The sequence below is a fragment of the Marmota monax genome, unplaced genomic scaffold (genome assembly GCF_021218885.2).
Source record: "Marmota monax isolate L192 unplaced genomic scaffold, Marmota_monax_Labrador192_F-V1.1 WCK01_AAM20220418_F8-fsc00167, whole genome shotgun sequence".
Classification (NCBI taxonomy): Eukaryota; Metazoa; Chordata; class Mammalia; order Rodentia; family Sciuridae; genus Marmota; species Marmota monax.
The window spans coordinates 3,241,121-3,255,425 of record NW_026694116.1 but is presented as its reverse complement, the minus strand read 5'-3'; the positions used below and the strand labels follow the sequence as shown (position 1 = coordinate 3,255,425).

Below are 14,305 nucleotides of genomic sequence, written 5' to 3'. Positions count from 1 at the left end.
GCCAGGGGAAGCCACCTCTCTCAGTTGCTCAGGTCAGGCACGGAGGCTGCAGTGCGGAAAGCCGACTCCACAGGGCCTAGCTTTACATGAAGAGCTTCCTGCCACCTTCAAGTCCCTTCTGGGCGCCAGGGCCACTGTCTGCCCAGAGAACTGCACTGTGGCCATTCTGCACCCTGAACCCACACGGAGCTGAGACAGCAAGGAGGCAGGGCCAGGCTTGGCCAGGTTCCCCCGCCTGCCCGGGGCTCCCCAGGCAGCACACGAGAGTGCACGCGCGCGGGCACACACACACACACACACACACACACACACAATGCACACACACGCACGCACTCACACATGCACACATGCAGACACATGCCCATATGCAGATACACACATACACACACTTGCACATGCATACAGACACAGATGCACACACAGGTACATGCACACGCAGTGGGGGGTGAGCATTGTGACAGTCTTGCTAACCCAACTCAAAGCTTCCCCGAGACAGGTTTGACAATCCACTGGGAAACTGTCACTTGCAATGACACAGATCTCCTCCCTGCCTCTCTGATTCCGTCCCCGAGGGTGATGCAGCCTGGCTACCCTGGGAACATAGGCGAAGCGCTGCATGGCCCTTCCCAGCAGGGGCTGGACACCCAAATTTCTGTCATGCAACAGAGTAATTCTGGTGGCTAAACCACCGTGCAGAACCCTGACCGTGCAGAACCCAGGCGAGACAGAGAAGCGTCCAGGCTGCTAAATGAACCAGACAGCCCATCACAGACTGGCCGCACAGACACGTGGGCTCCGCTCCAACGGCGGGCCAGGCGGACAGAGCATGTGGACAGGGGTTTTGACTATTAAATATTCTATAAGCTGATGAAACAGATAAAAATGACTGGAAGTTGGCCAGGGACAGGGCCTTGAGTGGTGACCACACAGCTGCAGGGCCCCCTCCCGCCCTACAGTGAGGGGCATCCTAACCAATTCCAGGCCCAGCCCCACCCAGCTCGGATTCTGATCAACCAGGAACGGTGCAGCTCCCACCAACTCCACCAGAGCCTGCTCCCAGGGGGTGAGCGCTGTCCAGGAGCCCTGGGCCAGGCTGGGCAGATGGGCGAGTGGGCACGGTGCCCTGTGCCCAGGCAACATCGTGGGGGCTACGGCCCTGCTCCACCCACTGCTCCCCTGAAGCCCAGCACGTCTGCCCCGAGTACTCAGGGGAGTGCGGCTCTGAAGCCCCACAGAAGGGGAGCAGAGGAGCACAGGGCACCCGGCGAGCACAGGAGGAGGCGTGGCCTCCTGGTGGCCCAACAAGGGCAGGTGTGGACCACTCCTGCACAAGGCTTCCATCCTGGGTGCACAGGAGGGGCCTAGGAAAGGTGCCACAGGCAGAGTCCCCTCAGCGCCCCTGCCTGGCTGAGCCCCTGCATCCAGGTGCACAGTCACACCAGCCAGCCACCCGTATGTCCCCCGCACCCTGGGGAATGCACATATGTACTATCTTCAAAAATGGAAACGTACCCCCAGCTGAGGGCCCCCTCCAGGGGACAGTGTGCAGCTCACAGGCGGCTCCCCGGCCCCTTTTGGCCAGCTCCCCGCCACTGGCTCCTGGCCGGTCCTCACTAGATACCCTTCATCTGGTAGAGGACACAGGGACACCAGGAACACCTGCCCTCCTGTCTGGCTTCTCTGCCTGCACACGTGAGTTGGAGACCCCACCACACGTGCAGTTCCCTGTACCAGCAGCTGTCCCTTCACGCTGCTGAATGCCAGTCCACTGTGGGAGGCACCATCTGAGAACCAGTCGCCTCTTAGACAGACATTCAGGCTGCTTCCAGGTCTTGGTTGTGGTGGACAGAAGGGGCCATATGAGCATTCAACTCCCGTGCGCTTGTGCACATACACTCCAGTTCCACAGGAACAGCCTTCCCTCCACAGTGGAGCTGCTGGCCAACGGGCAGGTGCATCTCCAACTTCACAAGCAGCTACCAAGGTTCTTCCAAGGTGGCTGCAGCATTTACATCCATACAAGCAGTGTGTGCAACTTCCAGTCACTCCACATCCTCTTCAGCTCACACTGTTGTCAGTCTTTTTGATTTTAGGCACTAGCACAGACACCAGTGAAATACTGCTGTGGTTGTGTTTTGCATTTTTCCAGTGACTAGTGATGCTGAAGATTTTTCCATGTACTTATTATATATCATCCTTTGGGAAAGGATTTTGTCCATTTCAAGAATTCTGTTCATTTCTGAAAATACATTCTTTTTTCTTTTTCCAGGAGCTCTTTATATATTGTGGGTCAAGTGCTTTGTCATATGTGTTTTATAATCCCACCACCACCACCAGTCTCTGCCTTGGCTATTCATTTCCTTCATGTGTCTTGATAAGCATTCGTTGTTAATTTAATGAAGACAAATTTATCAATTTGTTCTTCTGTTCTGTGTCCCACCTAAAAACTCCTGTGTCTTGCTGAGAACTCTTTGCTTTCTTCCAAGTCATTAAAGATTTTTCTCCTGCATTTCTACTGGGAGCTGTCTAGTTTTGGTAGGTACATCCAGGATTCAGGTGCAGACTTTGCAGGTGGGGCGTAGGAAAGGTGCAACGGGTAGAGTCCCCTCTAGCGCTGCTGCCTGGCTGAGCCACTTGCATGTCCCCCACACTCTGGGAAATGCACATTTCCCAGAGGTGGGTGTTCACTGTTTCCCACAAAAATATCCAAGCGTTCCAGAATAATTAACCAAAGACTCTGTTGTCCCCACTGGGATGCTTAGATAGAAAAACAAGGGGCCATGCGCCGGTCTAGTCCGAGCTCCGTTCCGTCCATCCACTCTGTGGCCTGCTGCAGACACGGCTGTGCTCCCCTTCAGTCCATGGACAGTCTTGTAAGCAGTGGAGGGAATCCTCCAGCCTGTCCTTTAACAAGACCACGTGCTATTCCAAATGATCATGGAGCCATCTGCTTCTGGGGAGCCTTGGGGATCATGACGTGTTAACGACATCACCTCCAACCCATGAACACAGTACAGACGTTCCCTTATGTAGGTCTTCCATTTCTCTCAGCAATAGTTTATAGTTTTACCATTTCAAAACCCACAAAGTTTTGGCTAATTTCAATGGTTCTTCTGGCCTCCCTCACCCCCATCCCCTCCTTCCCTACCCCACCCTTCCCTTCTCCTGGGATTCCCATCACACACGCTGGGCTGCTTGAAACCGTCTGCCGTGTCTGAGGCTCCATGTGTTGTCCCCTCTCCCGTCTGTTGTATAAAGTCTGTGGCGGCTCCCGTGGAACCATCTTCAAGGTCCACGGCTTCTTGCTTTGCCACCTGTGACCTCCATCAAGCTGATCTGGTGACTGCTCACTTCGGACCTGGGTTTCAGTTTGGGCATTTCCACTTGGCCCTTTTCAGTCGTCTGGTCCTCTGCAGTGGCTCCCTGCGTCTGTCACGCACTTCCCTCCGAAGTCCCTGGCCATAACCTGTTGTGACAGTTCACTTTCTGTACCAGTTGTCCGGGCCGCGGGCGCTCGGACGGCTCGTAGACAGTGCTTCTGAGTGTGTCTGCGAGAGCGTTCATGGACACCAACGACTGGACTGGTAGACGGCGGGGAGGAAGACCTGCCCTCACCCACGTGGTGGCCGTCACCGGGTCCACTGATGGGGATCCACCCAGGCAGAGCACAGTGGTGGGAGACGGCAGAGCAGCTCAATCGCTGGAGGGGGACATCAGAACTCCTGGTTCTCAGGACTTTGACTTCTGGATTCACCCTGCGCCATCCCCCCCACCACAGGTTCTCAGGTCTTTGTCCTGGGCGTCACCTCCCAGGCCCGGGGTCCTCAGGCCCCGAGGCTCTGACTGACTCTGCCAGCAACATTCCTGGAGCCGCAGCTTGCAGGTGCGCACTGTGGGAACTTCTGGCCTCCATGATCACATACGCAGAGCCCCGTGACAAATCCCTCTGACACACCTCTGCGCGTCCTATTGGCTCCAGTCCCCTGCAGACCCCTGACTGCGCAGCTGCCCATGCAAACAGCTGGGTCCTCCGGCGCTGGCTCCCACGGCCGGTTCCTTCCTGAGCCCAGCTCACGTCCTCCTGCTTCTCTGCAGGCTGGGTGCCTTTCACACTGGACATCATGAACGGGTCGCTGTGGGGACTCCAGATCCTGAGGTTCCCGTTTCTTCCAATGAGAGCTCAGTTGGACTCAAACCTCAAACTGACCTCCCACCGTGGGCGGGGCTGGAGTGCTGCCCTCGGGTCGTCCTGGGCAGCAGGGGCTGAAGAGGGCGTGGCCAAAGGTGCAGGTGGGTCTTACATGCAGACTTGGGGGCTGCTGCTGCCTGTGCACCCTGCCTCCCAGCCCACCCCTCAGCAGCTCTGCCAGCCCCAAGTCCTGTCCTGAGGTTGGGGTATAGATCCTGAGTGTCCCCCATGGCCCCTGTGCTGTAGGCCTGGCCCAGCCTGTGGCCCTGCTGGAGGTGGTGGAATCTTGGGGGACAGAGCCCAGTGGGAGGAATTAGGTCACAGGGTGTGCCCTGAAGGGGGTGTCGGGACCCAGCCCTTCTTCTCTACTGCCCAGACACACAAGGTGAGCAGCCTCCTGCTCGTGGGCTCCTGCCAGGGTGTGCTGTGTGACACAGAGCCAAGGCATGGGGACAGGGACACTGGGAACTCCCAGGGCGGTCACCCCAACACCACACAGAAGGGACACTGGGCCTCCACCATCACATACGCAGAGCCCAGGGTGGCCACCCAACATGCTCACTGCTGTGCCCCGAGGACGCCAGAAGGAGCTCTGGTTCCTGCAGGACCTGGTCCCCACCCTGCCCTGTCTCACAGTCCCACACAGGACTGACCAGAGCTGACCAACCGTGTGCACTGCCCGCAGCCAGGAGGGAGCCGGCCCCAGGGTCTCTTCCAAGTGACAGAAGCCTCAGGATGTGCCCCCTCCCTCAACCAAGCAGTGCGTACGGGGGCTGCCAAGAGCCAGCAGGGTCCTACCAGACCCCTCCCAGATCCCCTGACCACAGTTCAACTAAGGTCAGTGGACATTGAGAAGGACAGGTCTGTGCGGTTTCCTGGAAATGTGGCGGCCTCACCACACGCGTGCTCCAGATGACAGGACAGGCTGGGAATGGCCAGGAGAGTGCTCAGCCACAACCATAAGATGAGCCCAGCAGCTGGATGGGGTGAACCCACACCGCCCTGAGGCCATGCTCGCCAGACTCCTGCGGTCCCGGAGCAGCGTGGACAAAGGCCCTGCGACCCCCACAGGCTGGGGTGGAGAATGACGGGCAGCAGCGGGGCTGGGTCCTGGTGCCAAGATGGCCCTCAGGTAGGGACGAGGCCCAGGAGCTGTCCTGCTGTGTCCCAGGTGGGGCGCAGGCGCTGGCCAACGGTGGCCCTGACCTTCCACCATTCTTGCTCCTTAGCAAGGGCGTCACCTGTGGGTCACTTCACCATCCTGAGCACGGCAGAGGGAGCTGGCAGAGCTGGGCTGGGGGCTCCACGTGGAGGTTGGCTGGGGGTCTGGGGTCTCCTGGGAGGGCAGAGCAGCGACAGGGAGGAGCCTGGCCCCCGTTTTCATGAGACAGCAGCTTGAAGAGAGTCCAGCTAAGACCCGACAGAAGGAGCCCACCCCCTGGCCCCTGCACACAGTCCCACGGGGAGCAGGAGGCCAGGCTGAAGCCTCCCTGCTGGACCTGTCCAGCCCACACCTCCAGACCCTGCAGAGCCCGCGGGCCTCTGAATCCCACGGTGCACCTCCATCACGCTCCGCCTGGCCTCCTGGGCAGCCCGCTTTGGTGGCAGTCAGAGGGGGTGGGGCTCCCCTGGAGCCAGAGGAGCTGGCGGGTCTGCGTCACCTCCAGACCACGAGGTGGGGACTTCACGCTCGCTCTAGATTTCTGCCATCCGGCAAGTCCAAGCCACCTCCCAGCCCACGGGTGTCTAGCTCGGTAACTCTGGGCAGGAAGACTGGACCTCGGCTTCCCCAGCTGCCAAGGGCGTCAGAAGAGGATCAGCCACAATGCGAACGACCAGCCAAGCACACAGTGGGTGCTCAATAAACGCACCTTCCTTCACTGAGACGATATTTGGCACAGGCCTGTGCTCAGTGAGCAGTGTTAAGAGCAGCAGTTTTCAAATGCAGACGCTGGGGGTTGGGGGCCCAGGAACCTGGCCCATCTGGTCACCGCCCAGCTGTGGCCTTGCCTGGTGTCAGGAGCTGCCCTTCCTCATCCAGTTGCCTGAGAACACCAGAGCACAGATGTAAGGGAGGGACCGTGGGCCACAGCAGGAAAGCGGCCACTCAGAGGCAGAGGGGCCGCTGCCCCCCACCCCGCTCCCAGTCTCCTCGCCGTCTCTCCCCCTGGTCTCTACCCCGTGGCTTCCTGCCGTCAGCTGCACTGACAGATGCTAAATCCCCACAATTATTTCTGTCTTTGAAACAGCCTGAAATCTTCCAGGAGGGGCCCCGAGCACGGGCTGTGGCCTGAGATCGCAAACTCCTGCCTCCGGCCCGAGATCCTGGGCCCGGCTGGAGCCTCGCCTGCTGTCAGAAGGCAGCTGCCCAGAGAGGGCCAGCCCCCCGCCCAGGAAAACCAAGGACAAGCGCGCACACCCTGCCTGTGCCCCGCACCTCAGGACTGAGGACGAGAAGCATCACCAGGACAGGTCCCGGTGGTCAGCGCCTGGTTACTAGGAAACCAAATGGGGGCTTCCTGACCTGCTGCACGCCGACAGCAGCCTGTCTCCAGGAGCTGGGGCGGGGGCAGCAGAGAAGCCCCGTGGACTGGACTGTCTGCACGGGGGGCAGACAGATGGACGAGGGCTTCTTTACATGCCACCTGCCCTCGGCAGCCCGACCACTCCCTGGGAGGTGGGGAAACCAGCAATCGCCCAGGTGGCACAGCTCAGCTGGACAGGACACCAGGGAGCTATTCTGAGGGCTGTGCACACACCACACCTCCCACCTCTGGGAATTCCCTCTAAGCAGGTATAAATTTAGACCACCATCTAAAAACACCCAGGAACCAAGAAGAATGCAAGGGTGTCCCAGGAGCTGGGCCCAGGGGACATCGTGGCCACCACAGCAGAGGGCTTAGGGTTTCAGTTCTTCCTTTGTCCCATGAAGCATGCTGTGCTACCTCCAGAAAGTCACTTCCCTTCTCTGAGCCTTCATTTCCTCAACTACAACTGGGGGCCAGATCACCTGTAGTGAGGGCTGGCCTGGCACTCGGGCCTTTCGGTGTAAGAATCGTGAATGTTGGCAGCACCCTGGCACCTCCCCTTGCCACTCCCCTTGCCACCAGGCCCAGGTCGAGTAGTCTGCCCTGTGTGTTCCTCACAACAGAGGCCGCCCTGGTGTGCTGGGAACCTCCTGGGGCGGGTGCCCGTCATCCACTGGCAGGCCTGGGGATGGCTTCTGGAGCAGGCAGCCTGGGTGCCGTAGGATGGAGGAGTGTGGCGGTCCTACAGCAGGCCACTCAGGGCCCAGTGTGCCACGTCCCTTCTAAGCCACAATCCCAGGTGCCCCCCGTGTGCTGCCTCAGTGTTGAATGGGGGGAGGCGCCAAGGCCGAGGCTTTGTCCTCCTGGGGCTTCCAGGGTCCAGGGGCGAGGCAGGGACCTCATTAGAGAGCACAGAACTGTCCCTCGGGCCACAGCCAGCTGCTCCCTGCTCCCTGCAGGGGACTTTAGAACTCCTCCAGGCAGCCCCCAGCCCTGCAGAGATGGCAGGAATGAGGAGAGGACCGCTGTGACCTCTCCTGACAGCCCCTAACGAGGCATTCAAAGTGGAAGTCCACAGAGACCGGCCGGCCAGCCGCTGCCACTGACTCTGAGGGCCAGCCAGGCAGGGCTGACAGCGGGCTCACATGCACCTGAGGGCACTCCCCCAGAGGGCCTGGACCAGCAGCCTCCCCGTGGTGCCCAGCGGGAGCAGGGTTTCAAAGTCAGGGAAGCCCCAGACCCACAGAGGCCCACAGTGGTCCTGCTGCACGGAGGGGTCCAGGAGAAGTCCTGAGGGCAGGACAGGGCGCAGAGAGCAGGGCTGTCAGTCCCACTGGCAGTGGCCAATGGCTCTGAGGACCACAGAGGGACAGAAGCACTCATGGGCTTGTTGCCGACACAGGCATAGATGGGAAGCCCCTGCCTCTCCTGCCTGCATCCCCTCTCGACATCAGGCCAGTGGACCAGGCCAGCAGCCGGGGCTGGGCTGCACACATGGGTTACCCTGGGCCAGGACCACTGGCCTCTGCTACTGAGTAACAGACTCCCAGGACCTCAGCCCATCACATGCCATGACCAGCCGGGCAGCGGGAGGGCAGCTTCTCTAAATTACACTCAGGCAGATCCTGCACCCCTTCAAAAGGCACTCCAACCCACACCTCCTCCAGGAAGCCTCCCGCCTCAGCTCTGTGAGGTGTGTGGCCAGTGGACACTGCCTGGCTGACCCTCGTGAGAGGTGGAAGCCCTTTGGGGGTGAGAAACACAGAACTGACGGGCACAGGCCCCAGGTCTGTGACAGGTGCTGACCTGTGCCCAGCTCTGAGCTCCTGGGGCTGGCAGGGGTGGTCAGGCAAGGGCCTTCTGGGTTGGACAGGCCTGGGTCCAAACTGTAGCTCTCCCTCATTGGCTGTGTGACCCCGGGCAGGGGTCTTCCCCTCTCGGAGCCCCACCACCTTCCCGGGCAGTGGAAAGGCTCTGGGCCCTCTGCACTGGACCAAGGTAGTAAGGTGAGAAACATCTGGCAAGGCGGGATCCGTGGACACTGGCTCTTGGGTTCCATTTGGCCAGTCCCCATGACACAGGCCCTCCACTGTGTTCAGGGAACTGGGTGCCACCAAGGAAGGCCCAGCTCGGGGAGCACGCACGTTCCAAGTGTACTGTACTGAGGCATGGGGTGGGGGGGACCCTGCTGGCAGACACTGCTCGAGGTCAGCTGTAGGTGCCCTGGTCAAGGCCCTTCTGCCCCTGGCCATCACCTGTCCAGTCCAGGCCCTCAGGCATGAGACCACTGCCTCCCTGTCCTCACAGTGCTGTGGCCCTGTGTCCTGCCTGCACCCTGGGCTCCTCTCCAGCCCACTCCTGCCCTGGACAGCAGGGGACCTGGCCAGGGTCCACACCCCCACCTCAGGAGAGCCTGGCCTCCTGCCTCCTCTTACTGGTGGGCAACAGGCATTCCTCCCAGGAACAGGGGCAGGGGCTGTCGACAAGGCTGGAGCGTGGTCCGTCCATAAGGGCTATTTCCCTGGACGTCTTTCCAAACCCACCCCCTCTAAAAGGTGACCGTGAGATGCCCCCCAGGGCCTCTCTCCTGCCTGAGCCGGGCAGCACTGGGGGCACCCCGCATGTACACAGGCCTCCCCCAGTGCAAGTGAGCCCTCGTGGGCTGGGGAGGCGGCTCCAGCAAGATCTGTGGTGCGGTGGGCAGAGTGCGGGCTGCGGGCAGCGTGGGGAGGGCTCCCCCCTGGCCAGGGTCCCCACAGGGGCTCGTTCTCCATGGTCTTTCCCGCTGATCAAGGGCTCTGCACAGAGTGGCTGAGGGAGGCCCCTGGGGCCAGGGTCAGGAGGAGGCACAGGTCCCCTGCCCTCCTGCAGCCCCAGCCCACCTGGGTGCCCCAACCCCACCAGAGTTGGGGGTCCCTAGACCTCCTCCGCACCAGAAACGTCACTTCTGCACCTTCGGAAATTCTCCCAACAACGCTGACCTGACACACTGAAAGCCACCGAGTCCTTCACGATGCAGTAAAGTGTGCAGGTCAAGACCACACCCGAGTGTGAAAACCACTTCTATTCCAAGGACCGTGGGGTCAGAGCTGAGCCAGCAGGTCCCGGGGACAAACCTGTGCTCTCAGAGGGATGCGTGGGTCCCTCGAGCATGGGGCAGGTCCAGGTGTCAATCTCTTGTCCTGTGGCAGCAGGCCAAGCAACAGCCTGCAATGTCACCACCCTCGAGGGGCAGCACCTGGCCCAGATCCTGCAACAGGGAAGCGGGCTGTGACCCGCCCAGCGGCACCTGGCCAGCCCCAGGCAGAACTGCCTGGCAGGCCATCACAGGGCCAGAGGCAGGAAGCTGCGAGCTCCTGGCCACCTGGTCTGATGTTGCGCGAGACACCTGCCCAACTCCAGGCTCCAAACCGCTCAGGCCCACACCTGAAAGCTGCCCCTCCCAGAGCCCGGGGAGACCCCACCTGCACAGAGGCCCAAGAGCCCTGTGAAGAGGCACCGGAGAGGAGGGGCAGAGGCTGAGGGAGGACCTCTGTCCCCAGAGCCGAGAGGCCGGTCACAGTGAGAGCACTCACACCAGGCAGAGGGGCAGGGGCAGCCATCAGGGTGCCCCACCCAGCCACCCTGTGCAGCTGGACGTTGGACACTCACCAGCACGCCACTGGGGGCAGGCTCCCTGCTGTGCCAGCCACCTGTCCCCACCCCACCACACAGGATGAAGCAGGCAGCTACCCCAAGGGGCTGAACTTCACCCAGAGTGACCCCCAAGGCACTTCTCAGACCCAGAGGGTCAGCGTCCTCGCAGCCTGGCCCCGCTTGCCCCCGCCCAGGTGTCCACACCCACTGTGGGCACCGGGTCCTGCCCTGCCTTCTGTGGCTGCTGCTCCTGCTGCAAGACTGTCTCTGCTCTTTGGAACATTCCTGCAGGTTCTGAGACCCTCTGTCCACTCTCCTGAGAGGACTTCAGGCTTCAGGCTGGTGATCCCAGCCCCTTGCTGTTCCTGCAATACCATCCCAGGCAGGTCTGTCGGCCTTCCGTGGAGACCTGCCTGCAGGTGTGGCAGCCAGGGTCCAGGGGGGGCCTGAGAAGTGGGACCAACCACAGTGCCAATGCATGGTACTGACCAAGCCACCAGAAAGGGGCTCCTCCAGACACGGTGAGCAGCACTACTCAGTGCTGACCTCTCCAGCCGGCCGCTCTCACCACCTGATCATACACCTCGGCCATCTCAAGAGCCAGCTCAGGGTACTTGGGAAAGCCACCTCAGTCCCTGGCTCCCAGAAGGAGACTGTGGATCGGGGACCGGCACTGCCTGTCCAGATGGCCAAGAGCCCTGCTGGTGTCCAGCTCACAGGACAGTGAGTGGGGTGGAACTGGCCAGGCACAAACCTTCAGATTAGGGACTTGGTGTGGCGAGGAGAGGTGTCTGTGCTGCCGAGCGTCCCACGGCTGGGTTCAGCTGGGGCCACTCTGCTTCTGTCAGCAAACAGAACAGCCCTACAGTGAGTTCCACGGCCTCTGCTGCCGTGTGGCTCCTAGGAAGTCCTCAATAGTGTGCGTGGCCTGAGTTGGTCCCTGTGGCACAGTGCTGCCACAGCCGCTCAGAAGCTGGACAGTCACCTGCTCCATCAACAGAGCAGGCTGCAGGCTGCATGGACACTCACGAGCCCGAGAAGCTCCGGGCACCCCACCCAGGCCTGCCCATCTTCTCAGCAGTCCCACGGAGCAGGGCCCGACTCCCGTGTCACACAGGAGGAGACCAAGGCTCCAGGAAGACCACATGAGCAGGAACAGGGGAGCTGAGGCCAAGGTGGACAGACCCTCCCAGGAGCCACCTCAGGAGGGTGGACAGAGATCTCACTGTAACTGGGGCACACCTCCCAACTGGCCCTGCATGGGGGTTGCGCAAGCCTCCTAAGGGTGGGTTTGGAGTGGGCCCCACGTGGAGACCCAGAGCCCCGCGCCAGGAGGCAGAGGTGACCTGTGCTGCCCCATCATTCCCACCACCCTGCCCAAAACCACCCGAATGGACAGTGGGGTCTCAGGGGGCAGAGCTCTGTCTTATGTTTCATGTTCCAGCTCCTGGTCCCAGGCCAACTGACGCACCTAGTAACCAGGTGACAACTGAACAAAAGCAGGTGACAGTCCCTCGCTGGTCTCCTAGGCCACATGGGGAGCCAGGAGAGTCAGTGTGTGACATCCCCCATGGCCACAACGTCTGGGGTCTGGGTGGCTGAGGGTCCTGTGGACAGGCACAGTGCCCAGTGTTGCTGACGTGGCTGTTCGGCCCCAAAGCCCCTGGCTCCCTCCCACCAACCAAAGGCTTCGATTAGGCCACGCCCACCTCCCGCCTCCACACTCCACAGGAAAGAAACGGCAAAGCAGTTTGTATAATGGCTAAATGTCATCGCTAAGTCCACAGAGACAGGATGCTAGGAAATCCTGCTTTTCAGTGAACAGAGAAGAAAAAAAAAACAAACATGAAAAAATTTATTAAACGCGAGCCACTGGGACCGAGCTGCAAGTTAAAGATCAGACTCATCCCTTCCCTGTGACTCACGGCTCAGTCTGTCATAGCCATGGTGGTAAGGACTAAAGCGCACTCTGAGTGTCACAGGGTATCACTGGACGGGGCAAGCCTTCCGTCCCTGACTTGCATGAGCAATTCCGTCCTGCTTTGGGTCAAGGGCACAGTCCCCACCAGGAAGGGCAGAGAAAGGGGGCAGTAGGCACCGGGGCCTGTGGACGGATTGCACTCGCTGCAGCCTTGAAGCCAGAGGTGGGCTACAGGCCACAGGCAGGGGCTGGCTGGCCGGGGCGGAGGGGCAGGTCTGGCCACCTTGGTGTGACACTTTCGAGGAGCGTGCCCCGTTAAGAGCCAGCATTTATGGAGCCCTGCTGCATTTGAGGCCCTGTGCTGGGGATTCACCTGCCTGAGGCTCCTACCTAGGAGACAGTCCATGCCAAGACTCGGCTCTCCAAGGCCCACAGGTCCCTGTCCTCCAGGGCCCTCATCTGTGCAACCACTGAGGGATGTTTCTGGGAGCTGCCGACCCCCGGCTCGGACTGGAGACGGGAGACACAGCAAATCAGAGGTTGCCCTCAGCACGGCTGGGGCGCCCAGGCCTGCCTGGTGGAGAGGTCAGGGCACAGACGGGGTCAAGCTGTGCTCCTGCCACTCACTAGCTGAGAGACATGGACCAGTGGGGGTGTCCCCTCTCTGGGATTGTTTCCTAATCTGCAAAACAGGGACAATGTTTGCACAGATGGAATTGCAGCCTGTGTGCCCCAGAGGCTCCAGGCACCCTCCTGTCACCAGAGTCACCAAGTGGGTGTCGATGTCAGACCACGGGCCTGGGGCCTGTACCAGGGCCTGGGGTGTGCCGAAGATGGCCCAGAATCCAACCTCAGGAAACTTCAGACCCACAGGAGACATTTAGACAGCTAATCACTCTTTAACCCCAGGACACCTGGGGCCATCGGGGGTATGCATGCCCTGTGGGCAGTGAGTCCATCCAGGACGGGGCGCACGAGGCTTCCAGAGTGGGAGCCACCTAGGCCCAGACTTGGCAGATGAGAAGGTTTTCCAAGGGGGAGAATGCTGGGGAGGGGTCCAACCTGGGCTCAGTAAGAAAGGCAGCCGCAGACCAGCAGAGGACAGGTCCCAGGCCCCTGTAGAGTCCCTCCTGCCGGGGTAGGCAGCACCCCTCACTCTAGGACCCCCAATCTCTCTAGCCTGCCCAGGGAGGGAGGGATGTCTTGCACAGAACATTGGGTGGCCTGCGGGCACAACTTGCTGAATCTGGGGTGACAGAGTGCAAACACCACCTGCTATGTGAGGCAAAGAGGCACCAAGTCCCCAGCAGAGCCTCCGCCACAGCAGGTGCCCCCTAAGTGCTGGCTCTTAGTCATGGTAGGAGCCTCCTCGCCAGCCTATGCTGAGGGGGGAGGAGGAGCAGGTCGGCCCAAGAGGCACGGGCAGTCTCTCCAGCACAAAGGAAGGTGACACTGCACTGTGGACAGACGGGACCACGGCGGCCAGGAAGCCCAGGCCTGGGAGGGCAGTGGGCACAGGGGCCGGGAGCCACCAGTGACAACCTGGGCGGGAGTCCTGCACCTTCCAGCCTCAGTCCCCCTGCAGGACACGGCTCCCACCTCCTCCACACCGCCGCTCCGCCCTGCGCAGTGGGGCTCCCTTCCCTGGGAGCAGCCAGAAGACCCCACCCTGGCCATGGCGGGCCCTGCAGGTGTTCCATCCCCCGTCCCTGGGGGGAAAGGCCAGGCTTGGGCTGTGTGTGGGAGGAGGAAAGAAATCCCCCAGAGAGAGGGCTGAAGCCAACACAGGCCACCAAGGAACAGGGACACAACTCCACCGGCCCTGCCCGCCCACCTGGAGACCATGAGCTGCAGACCCCCTGCCCCTGCCCGTGCTTCTGAAGGCACCACGCCAGGTGCCCCAGCAAGCCTGGGGCCACAGGAGGCCCACAGCCACCAGCTCCCTGGAGTCCCACAGGAGAAGACCTGGGAGGAGGCCCACTGCACCCCTGGGCCAACACCCAGGCCAGACTCTGGACCGGCCAGTGACCT

General features: G+C 61.1%; 1 protein-coding gene across 5 annotated transcripts in view; it reads right to left on the bottom strand.

Moving 5' to 3' along the window:
* Nucleotides 1-14,305, bottom strand: part of Vav2 (vav guanine nucleotide exchange factor 2) — a 161,574-nt gene that overhangs the window by 40,869 nt on the left and 106,400 nt on the right. The gene's annotated exons all lie outside the window — the stretch shown is intronic.